Genomic DNA, 10,747 nt, shown 5'->3' on the forward strand with positions numbered 1-10,747 from the left:
TGAAATGTCACATGGTCCTAAGTATTCAGACCCTTTGCTCAGTATTTAGTAGAAGCAGAATTAAGGCCAAAAAGTTCTATCTTGGTCTCATCAGACCAGAGAATCTTATTTCTCACCATCTCAGAGTCCTTCAGGTGTCTTTTAGCAAACTCCATGTGGGCTGTCATGTGTCTTGCACTGATGTATGTGTGGAGACAACCAGGCACTGCTCACCACTTGTCCAATACAGTCCCCACAGTGAAGCATGGCGGTGGCAGCATCATGCTGTGGGGGTGTTTTTCAGCTGCAGGGACAGGACGACTGGTTGCAATCGAGGGAAAGATGAATGCGGCCAAGTACAGGGATATCCTGGACAAAAACCTTCTCCAGAGTGCTAAGGACCTCAGACTGGGCTGAAGGTTTACCTTCCAACAAGACAATGACCCTAAGCACACAGCTAAAATAACGAAGCAGTGGCTTCACAACAACTCTGTGACTGTTCTTGAATGGCCCAGCCAGAGCCCTGACTTAAACCCAATTGAGCATCTCTGGAGAGACCTAAAAATGGCTGTCCACCAACGTTTACCCTCCAACCTGACAGAACTGGAGAGGATCTGCAAGGAGGAATGGCAGAGGATCCCCAAATCCAGGTGTGAAAAACTTGTTGCATCTTTCCCAAGAAGACTCATGGCTGTATTAGCTCAAAAGGGTGCTTCTACTAAATACTGAGCAAAGAGTCTGAATACTTAGGACCATGTGATATTTCAGTTTTTCTTTTTTAATAAATCTGCAACAATTTCAAAAATTATTTTTTTTGTCTGTCAGTATGGGGTGCTGTGTGTACATTAATGAGGGAAAAAATTAATTTAAATGATTTTAGCAAATGGCTGCAATATGACAAAGAGTGAAAAATTGAAAAAAAAAAAAAAAATTGAATTACTTTCCGTACCCACTGTATGTTTGCCACTAAACGGTACTCACCACAGACACCAGTTCTATCTGAAACGTTTTTTTTATGTCCATCCTCCCTGAACTCGTGATATCAACATTTTTTTTCAGTCATCACTACCAATAACAGATAATTGGTATCATGGTGCTGTAAGAATTATGTTTCTAGACTTCTCTAGCGCCTTCAACACAATCCAACCTCTGCTCCTTAGGGACAAGCTGACAGAGATGGGAGTAGATTCATACCTAGTGGCATGGATCGTGGACTATCTTAAAGACAGACCTCAGTATGTGCGTCTTGGGAACTGCACGTCTGACATTGTGGTCAGCAACACAGGAGCGCCGCAGGTGACTGTACTTTCTCCGGTCCTGTTCAGCCTATATACATCTGACTTCCAATACAACTCGGAGTCCTGCCACGTGCAAAAGTTCGCTGACAACACTGCTATCGTGGGCTGCATCAGGAGTGGGCAGGAGGAGGAGTATAGGGACCTAATCAATGACTTTGTTAAATGGTGCGACTCAAACCACCTACACCTGAACACCAGCAAAACCAAAGAGCTGGTGGTGGATTTTAGGAGGCCCAGACCCCTCATAGACCCTGTGATCATCAGAGGTGACTGTGTGCAGATGGTGCAGACCTATAAATATCTGGGAGTGCAGCTGGACGATAAATTAGACTGGACTGCCAATACTGATGCGCTGTGCAAGAAAGGACAGAGCCGGTTATACTACCTTAGAAGGCTGGCGTCCTTCAACATCTGCAATAAGATGCTGCAGATATTTTATCAGACAGTTGTGGCGAGCGCCCTCTTCTACGCAGTGGTGTGCTGGGGAGGCAGCATTAAGAGGAAAGACGCCTCACGCCTGGACAAACTGGTGAGGAAGGCAGGCTCTATTGTAGGCACTTAGCTGGACAGTTTAACATCTGTGGCAGAGCGACGGACGCTGAGCAGGCTCCTATCAATTATGGAGAATCCACTGCATCCACTTAATAGTATCATCTCCAGACAGAGGAGCAGCTTCAGTGACAGACTGCTGTCACCGTCCTGCTCCACTGACAGATTGAGGAGATCGTTCCTCCCCCAAACTATGCGACTCTTTAATTCCACCCGGGGGGGTAAACGTTAACATTTAACATTATACAAAGTTATTGTCTGTTTTTCACCTGCATTATTATCTTTCTTTAATTTAATATTATTTATTGTATCAGTATGCTGCTGCTGAAGAATGTGAATTTCCCATTGGGATTAATAAAGTATCTATCTATCTATCTATCTATCTATCTATCTATCTATCTATCTATCTATCTATCTATCTATCTATCTATCTATCTAGATAAAAAAACATCATCTTTGGGCGGCGTATTCCTTGAAATCCGAAGTGTTTTATACACTTATTTCCTGAACCCATTTGTCTATTGCAGGGTGGCAGGGCTGACATGGATCAGGCATGAATCAGCCCTGGACGTGACAACAGACCCTTTTAAACTGAAATGTGTATTTCAACGTTCAAAATCTATTACGGTATAATTCATGCACTCAATTTCTGAAGTCAGATATCCATTACAGAGGAGAAGGAGACCAGAGCTTAACTGGGCAGTTACAGGCCGGGCACAAACCAACCCCAAAACTTTCTTTCATTTTCTTATGCTCATTATTTATTGAAATTCCTGCAGTGGTCCCAAGATCTTACTCATCTAGATGGGAAACTGAAGCCTATGACCCAAATATTAGGTGCAAAAAGGTCCAAACCCTGAACGGGATGGCATTCCCCTTTTCATTGAAATATTCACATTTATTATACTGTCGTTCATGTCCATTACAGGGTGGTGGGCAACTGAAAGCGATGCCAGTAGTGTTGGGTTGTAAGTGCCAGAGAAGAAGAACGGGCATCCCATCCTGTATTGAGGAAAAAATATCTTACCCGGATGGGAGGCCAGAATGGAAGTATGCTGGCTAGAAGTGGAAATGACTTCTTGCCCGGCCGCCCGGCTGGCCTCTTATAAATGATGGACCAGCGTAAGACAGAAGCTGGGAGCAGTTACATCCCCCCAATGACAGATGGTAGTGGTCTTCACGTGGCATCCCAGTTTGGACACCTACAGGAATACATAGGAACTGGAGTCTGGAAGTGTAACCCTGTTAGAGGGCACTGCCAGGGAGGACCTCCCTGGTTTCCATACGAACTGGAGGTGCTTCCAAGAAGACACACTAGAAGCATTCCCAGGTCCGGCTTTAAAGGACCCCCCCCCGCCTCACGTCAGCACTCTTGGGAGAAGAATTTGATTGCATTGCGATTATTGGAAGGGTGAGTTGGATAAATAAATCAGAATCATGTTGATTGTTACTGTGTCTGAGGTTTAGGGTTAGTGGGGCCCCTTGGTGGTTACAGGGTATAAGGCAGGAACTAACCCTGGTTGGGCTGATAACCCACTTTTAAATCTCATCATGTGTTACCCATCGTGTAACTATGTATGAATTATTCTTGTGAAAGTGAGATATCCTCCATCTCTCCTGTCTTACGCTGCTCATTGTCCCGCCCTTCATCTCATACGTCCCCCTAAATAGCCACCTCAGTGAGAAAATGAAAGAAGGATCTGTGAGATTGACCCTGAGAAGCCTTTGCCAGGCCTTCAAAGGTGGGCAGCAACTCTGCACTGGTGAAGATTCTCTTGAGTGGAAACTTGTACAGTTCTCAAAAATATTGCCGGGACTGAAATGTTTCACAGGGCCTCATCATCGTCATCATAAGAGAGGGATGAAACAGGATGTGGTCGAGACCGAGGGTGAAATCCACTAAAGCCCAGTGAACCAATGATCTCACCATCTTGACATGACAAGGTGAGTGAACAGGACATGGCTGACAGTGACATGACAAAGGAGGACTGTGGACACCCATGTCATAGAGAATGGCTGTGTGCAAACATCACCCCCTGGAAAGGTTAAACATGAGCGTGAAATTTTATTGGACATAACAAGGCGCTGAAAACACAAACACTGAAACCACAGAGCTGATGGTTGACATTATGCCTCGAGGATGAGGATGCACTGTTTATTGATTTTCACTGTAAAATCACATCAGGAGAGTTACACAACAAAGGAACATGCTCACAAAACCACACACACACACACACACACACACACACAAATAACAATGGCAAGACAACAAGGGAGAACACCAATACGAGACATGCTAGAGGAATGCTCATGAGAGATCTGCACCACGGCTGGCTAACGGCACACAGGGGACAAGTCGGCTGCTTTCATGCTGCCCTGAGCATTCAAGTCTAGAGAAGTCTTTTTTTGGAAAGAGAAGTTAAAGACGACATCTTTTAGACCGTGTCAAGGAGGTGTTCGAGAAACAGAAGCTGAGGAGGATGGTGTCTTTTGGACTGTGTGATTAAGCCCTTTTGGAAACAGGGCTTTAAGCACATCTTTTTGGACCATGAAAAGGTCTTTGAGAAACAGACATTAAAGATGGCATATTTCTGGACCGTGTGTTTTAGGCCTTTTGGAAACAAGAAGTTAAAGACGGCATCTTTTGGAACGTGTCAAGGCTTTTGAGAAACAGACGTTAAAGACAGTATCTGTTTGAACCATGGGGTTATACCTTTTAGAAATGGACATGAACAGTGACATCTTTTGGACCGTGTCAAGGTGTTTTGAGAAACAGATGCGAAAGAAAGAAGGTATCATTTTGGACCACGTGGTCATGCCTTTTGGAAAGGGGAATTAAGAGCGACATCTTTTGGAGCATATTTTGGAAATGGGCATTTAAAGGTATTTTGAGAAACATATGTTAAAGATAGCTTCTTTTAGACCATATCAAGCTTTTTGAGAAACATGGACCGTGTCAAGGCATGTTAGAAACGGACGTTAAAGATGGCATCTTTTGGAAAGTGTCAAAGTGTTTGTGAAACAGATGTGAAAGACTGTATCATTTTGGACCAAGTGGTTATGCCTTTTGGAAAGGGGCATCAAAGACGACAACTTTTGGACCAAGTCAAGGTGCTTGAGAAACAGATGTTAAAGATGGCATCTTTTGGAACATATCAATTGTCTGAGAAACAGATGTTAAGGATGGCATCTTTTTGAACCATGGGGTTATACAAGAGCGACATCCTTTGGACCATGTCAAGGTGTTTTTGAGAAACAGATGTTAAATATGGCTTCTTTTGGAACGTGTCAAGATGTTTGTGAAACAGATATGAAAGATGTTATCATTTTGGATCATGTGGTCATGACTTTTAGAAAGGGGCATTAAAAGCAACATCTTTTGGGCCATGTTTTGGAAATGGGCATTAAAAGGTATTTTCAGAAACATATGTTAAAGACAGCATCCTTTAGACCATGTCAAGGCATTTGAGAAACAGACTTTAAACATGGCATCTTTCGGACCCTGTTCAGGTGTTAGAGAAAAAGATACTAGAGGTGATATCTTTTTGAACTTTTTGGTTATGCCTTTTGGAAATGGACATTAAAAGAAAAAGACCCGTATGTTAAAGATGGCATCTTTTAGGCCATGTCCAGCTTTTTGAGAAACATGGACCGTGTCAAGGCATTTGAGAAGCAGACGTTAAATTTAGCATTTTTAAGACCCTGTCAAGGCGGATGAGAAAAAAATCCAAAAGATGGCATCATTTTGGACCACGTGGTTATGCCTTTTGCAAAGGGGCATTAAAAACATCATCTTTTGGACCATGTTTTGGAATTGGGCGTTCAAAGGTTTTTTGAGAAACGTATGTTAAAGACAACATCCTTTAGACCATGTCAAGGCGTTTGAGAAACAGACATTAAACATGGCATCTTTCGGACGGTGTCAAGGTTTTTGTAAAACAGATGCGAAAGACTGTATCCTTTTGGACCATGTGGTTATGCCTTTTAGAAAGGGGAATTAAAGGTAACATCTTTTGGACCAAGTCAAGGTGTTTGAGAAACAGATGTTATGCCTTTTGGAAATGGGCATTCAAATATATTTTGAGAAACGTATGTTAAAGACAGCATTGTTTAGACCATGTCAAGCTTTTCGAGAAACATGGACGTGTCGAGGTGTTTGAGAAACAGACGTTAAATATAGTATTTTTAGGACCCTGTCAAGGAGTTTGAGAAAAAGATGTTAGAGATGATATCTTTTTGAATCATGTGGTTATGCCTTTTTAGAAAGGGGCAATAAAAGTGACATCTTTTGGACCATGTCAAGATGTTTTGAGAAACAAATGGTAAAGATGGCATCTTTTGAATAGACTGAAGGAGTTTGAGAAACGGTCATTAAAGACGGCATCTTTTGGACCATGTCAAGGTGAGTGAGAAACAGATGTTAAAGACGGCATCTTTTTGAACCACGTGGCTATACCCTTTGGACCGTATCAAGACGGTGTGTTAGAAACAGACATTAAAGAGATGGCTTGTCTTATCAATCCTGAGGTTTACTGGTCTTTCCATTGCTTTAACACGTCCTCGTTGTTCAACTTCTCCGGCTGCGACTCTGTTGGACTTGCTCAAGTTTTCAATACTGATTCATATGGACGGGTCCATTTCTTAGTTAGACAGAATTAGGAAAGTCAAGTGTGAGAATACTTGATCTAACAGATTGACTGATCGCTGAGAAGAGCAGAATGAAGTAGCCAGGATCAACACATTCGTAACACTACACTGATCTCTCATTATTTTTCATCCGAAAGTTTAAATCGACCAAAACAGGAAATTAAATTTGTCATTAAAAATGCCTAATTCAAAATTCAAACTATTGGACGGTTAATTCTTTTCAAGCGCCGTGTGGTTCAGTGGATAAGGAAATGGGCTCAGAACTCTACGGCTGTGATTGCAGATGATTGTCTGTGTCTGTGATCTCATCGAGGGTTACACAACATGCACACAAAGGCAGAAGAGCACACAACAACATGAACGTCAAAGGGAGAACACTAATGAGGGAGATGCTGAAGGAATGTTATGAGGCCCAAACACGTCAACTCTGAACAGCAGGTGGCGAATATGAAACACAGACAAGTCGATCCTTATTTGCTGCCATCAGCATCCAGGAGTAGAGAAAACTTAAAAAATAAAGACATCCTCTGAGCCATCTTTGGACCATAGAGAGAAGAAAGCCTTTTGGAAATAGATGGTAAAAGATGACATCTTTAGGACCACATCATTAAGGCGACTTAAAAAAAAATCCATTATTTGGACCTTCTTTGGACCTGTGAGGAAGGCTTCCAGGGAACTGAGGTTAAAAACAGAATCTTTCAAACCAGGTCAAGATGGCCGTTCAGAAACGGACGTTCAAGATGGCATCTTTAGGGCCCTGTAGGGAAGGCCTTATGGAAACAGACATGAAAAGCAACCATGTCAGGAAGGTGTTTCAGAAACAGAAGTTCAAGATGGTATTTTTTTTCGACCACATCAGAAGGGTTTTCAGGTAACAGACATTAGAACACCATCTTTGGGACGGTGGCAAAAGTACATCTTTAGGGAAAGGCATTAAAGGTGATGTCTATCTGGACATTTTTTTGGACCACAACAGGATGGCCTTTTAGAAACTGACATTAAAAGCAGGATCTTCTGGACTGTATCAAGAAGCCATTTCAGAAACAGACATTAAACATCAGATAATGTCAAGAGGATGTTTAAGAAACAAATGTTAGAATGGAATCTTCTCAACCCCAGCAAGAAGGCCTTTTGGGTTGAAATGTTAAAAAATGGCACCTCTTGTACCATTCTGAGGCCATGTAGAGAAGGCTTATGGGGAAAAAACCTTTCAGATCATGTCAAGAAGCGTTTTCAGAAACAGATGTTAAACTTGTCAAAGTCAGAAGACCTTTCAGAAACGAACGTTAGAAGAGCGTCTTTTGAACCGTGACAAGAAAGCGTTTGCAGAAAAAGGCATTGAAGATGGCATCCTGTGAACCATCTTTGACTCGTGTGGAGAAGGCATTGAGCAAACAGATGTTAAAAACAGCTTCTTTTGAGCCATGTCAAGAGGGTCTTGCAAAAAGAGGCATTAAAGATGGCATCTACTGGACCATCTTTGACCCATGCAGCATAGGCATTCAGCAAACAGATTTTAAAAACAGCTTCTTTTGGGCCATGTCAAGAAGGTTCTTCAGAAACAGATGTTAAAGCTGGCAAAGTCAAAAGACCTGTCAGAAACGGACGTTAGAAGAGCGTCTTTTGAACTGTGACAAGAAGGCCCTTTCAGAAAAAGGCATTGAAGATGGCATCCTGTGGACCATCTTTGACCCATGCAGCATTGGCATTCGTCAAACAGATACTAAAAACAGCATCTTTTAGACCACATCAAGAAGTTATTCCAGTAATAGAGATTTAAAATTTGATCATATAAAGAAGTCTTCTCAGAAACAGATATTAGAATAGGATATTTTAGGAGTGTGGCAAGAAGATGTTAAAAGATGGCATCTTTAGGACCATGTCAATAAGGCGTCTTTACAAGAAAAGGATATTAGAAAGCCATTATTTGGAGCTTCTTTGGCTTTATACAAATCCTTTGAGATAAAAGTATATAAAAGATGACATCTTTTGGACTGTCTTTGGATCTGTAGAGAAGCTCTTTATCAAAAAGGCCTGTCAGACAAAAGTGTTAAAGATGGCATCTTTTAGACCATCTTTGGACACACAGAGAAAAGGCTTTTTGGAAACAGACGTTAAAAGCGGCATCTTTTAGACCATTTCAAGAAGGCATTTCAGATACAAATTTTAAAGACGACATCTTCTGGACTACGCATAGGCGGCTTTTCAGAAGCAGACCTACAAGATGGTATCTTTTTGACCACATCAGGAAGGTGTTGCAGAAACAGACGTTAGAACGGCATCCTTTGAACCACATTGAGAAAGTCTTTTGGACAGAGATGTTAAAGATGTCATCTTGTGGACCATAATAATATTAATAATTCATTACATTTATATAGTGTGTTCTTTATGCCACGTAAAGAAAGAGTTGTTAAAAGCGACATCTTCTGGATCGCGTCAAAAAGGCAAACAAGAATCAGATGGCAACTTTTAAACCAGGATTTGTCTTATTGGTGTTTGCTGTGCTTCATCTATAAAAAACACATGGAAACAGCTGTACAAAGAGAGTGTTTGTGCAGTGCGCCTTCGGATACTGGTTAATATAGAAAGGCGCTATGTCAAAGACAAATTGGTTGATTAATATTTGAATATTTTATCAGAGCTTTGCCTACCACAAGTTAAGCAAAGTCCAAACAAGCAGACACTGTGCTCGTGTGATCTACACATCAAGCGATGCTCCACAATATCATCTGGTCTAAACTCTGTCTTAATGTATCGTTTATCTTCTGTTCCTGTTAAGTGACTGGGCACAGCAGGAGCCCCCATGGATGCCTGCTTTCCAAAACTATTCCTTAATACAATGTAAACTGCCACAAATCCATCCATTGATAATCGGAATCCTCGTATTCCAAATTAGGGTGACGGGGAACAGGACAGTATCAGGTAGCAGGGCAAGAGCCCATCATTGAGTACACTGGAGGACAAGTTCAAACTTCCCTCAACCTTTGGAGGAAATGTCTACATGGCAATGGGAAGAAAGAGCCAAAGCCACACTGGCAGCGGCTTTGTGAACCAAGAGCCCTGGAATCGGGCGCTTGGTGGTTTACACCCGAGCTTTATCGAAGGTATTGCTTCGATCACATCAAGTCAAATAATGAAATCATCGATTTCATGTCAAGCGTCTTTTAATACCAAGATGTCCATCTTTTATGGTTTGTTAGGGTTGTGCTCTTTTCATATTAGGTTTGATTTGCAACACTCAGACTTTTCTAAAACAAAAAAGTCTTCATCTCATTTTGCTAGAGTATTCTGGAATAATCCACAATCAAACTGGCACTGTGCGCTGAGGTGTGTGTCTTGCTGACTGTCCTGTGGTGAACATTTACAGTCCAGTTAAACTCTCTATACTGAGACTCTGCTACTGATAAAAGCACCACTAGTGGTGGGGTTCTGAGGGAAGAGCAGCAGACCTCATTGGCACACCTTGCTCTGGCCAGCAAACAACTACAGCGACTCCAGTGTTACATCAACATGCTGGTGAAATCATCCAACCAGGCCAATGGATTTCAACCAGATGGCCTGAAACCCACCATCCTGTGTTAATGCTGTGTGTACATTACGTTCAATGGATCTTAACATTAAACACACAATTGTGCAGACAGAGCTAGGTTTTCATTTTGTCTCCAATTTTAGCTAAAACTTGAAAGGTTTCTATCACAGATCATCACAAGGAGCCGTCATTTGAACGACAGACCAAGAAAGTCAATTGATTGGCATCATCCAATTTCTCCTGAGAAGAACAGCAAGGAAGGTCTTGGTCACTGTGTTTTGGGTTGCAGAAGGGATCATTTTGGTAGACATTTTGTCATGTGGGCAAACCGTCACCTCAGATCTGGAAATTCACAAGTGTTATGGAGTCTGAACTCCCGACACATTACTGAAATCCTCCTTCGACACAAAATCGCACCACCCTTTTTCCCTAAAAGCCTGATTTGGTTCCTTTGAATTTCCACATCTGTGGAGACATTAGTGGCAAATGGTTTGGGAGTGAGGACAAGATTAGCAAAGAAGGGGCTGCAAGTGCAGAATGGGACCAAATGTGCTTATTTATGTCACCACCACAAGGCTGCTGAATTTGATGGAGATTACGGAGAAGGTTTGTAAATTTATGGAGTGATCCTTGAAGGTGGTTCAAAGAGTTCTCTTACGTTGTAGCCCTCACAGTTTTATCACCTTCGTTGTTTAGCAATCACAACAAAACCACAAATGCAAACATCCTACCTAATCCAATTTAG

At 41.9% G+C, this 10,747-nt stretch overlaps 1 long non-coding RNA gene across 2 annotated transcripts; it reads left to right on the top strand.

The window, feature by feature from the left end:
• Window positions 1–4,181: 4,181 nt before the first annotated feature.
• LOC127528399 (uncharacterized) lies at window positions 4,182–6,085 on the top strand. Of its 2 annotated transcripts, none has more exons than XR_007935285.1 (2): window positions 4,182–4,279; window positions 5,979–6,085. It is a non-coding gene; the product is annotated as an uncharacterized LOC127528399 (long non-coding RNA). The 2 variants fall into 2 exon arrangements; XR_007935286.1 differs by lacking the exon at window positions 4,182–4,279 and adding an exon at window positions 4,574–4,586.
• The last annotated feature ends 4,662 nt before the right edge of the window (window positions 6,086–10,747 follow it).

The sequence above is a fragment of the Erpetoichthys calabaricus genome, chromosome 6, assembly GCF_900747795.2.
Source record: "Erpetoichthys calabaricus chromosome 6, fErpCal1.3, whole genome shotgun sequence".
NCBI lineage: Eukaryota > Metazoa > Chordata > Cladistia > Polypteriformes > Polypteridae > Erpetoichthys > Erpetoichthys calabaricus.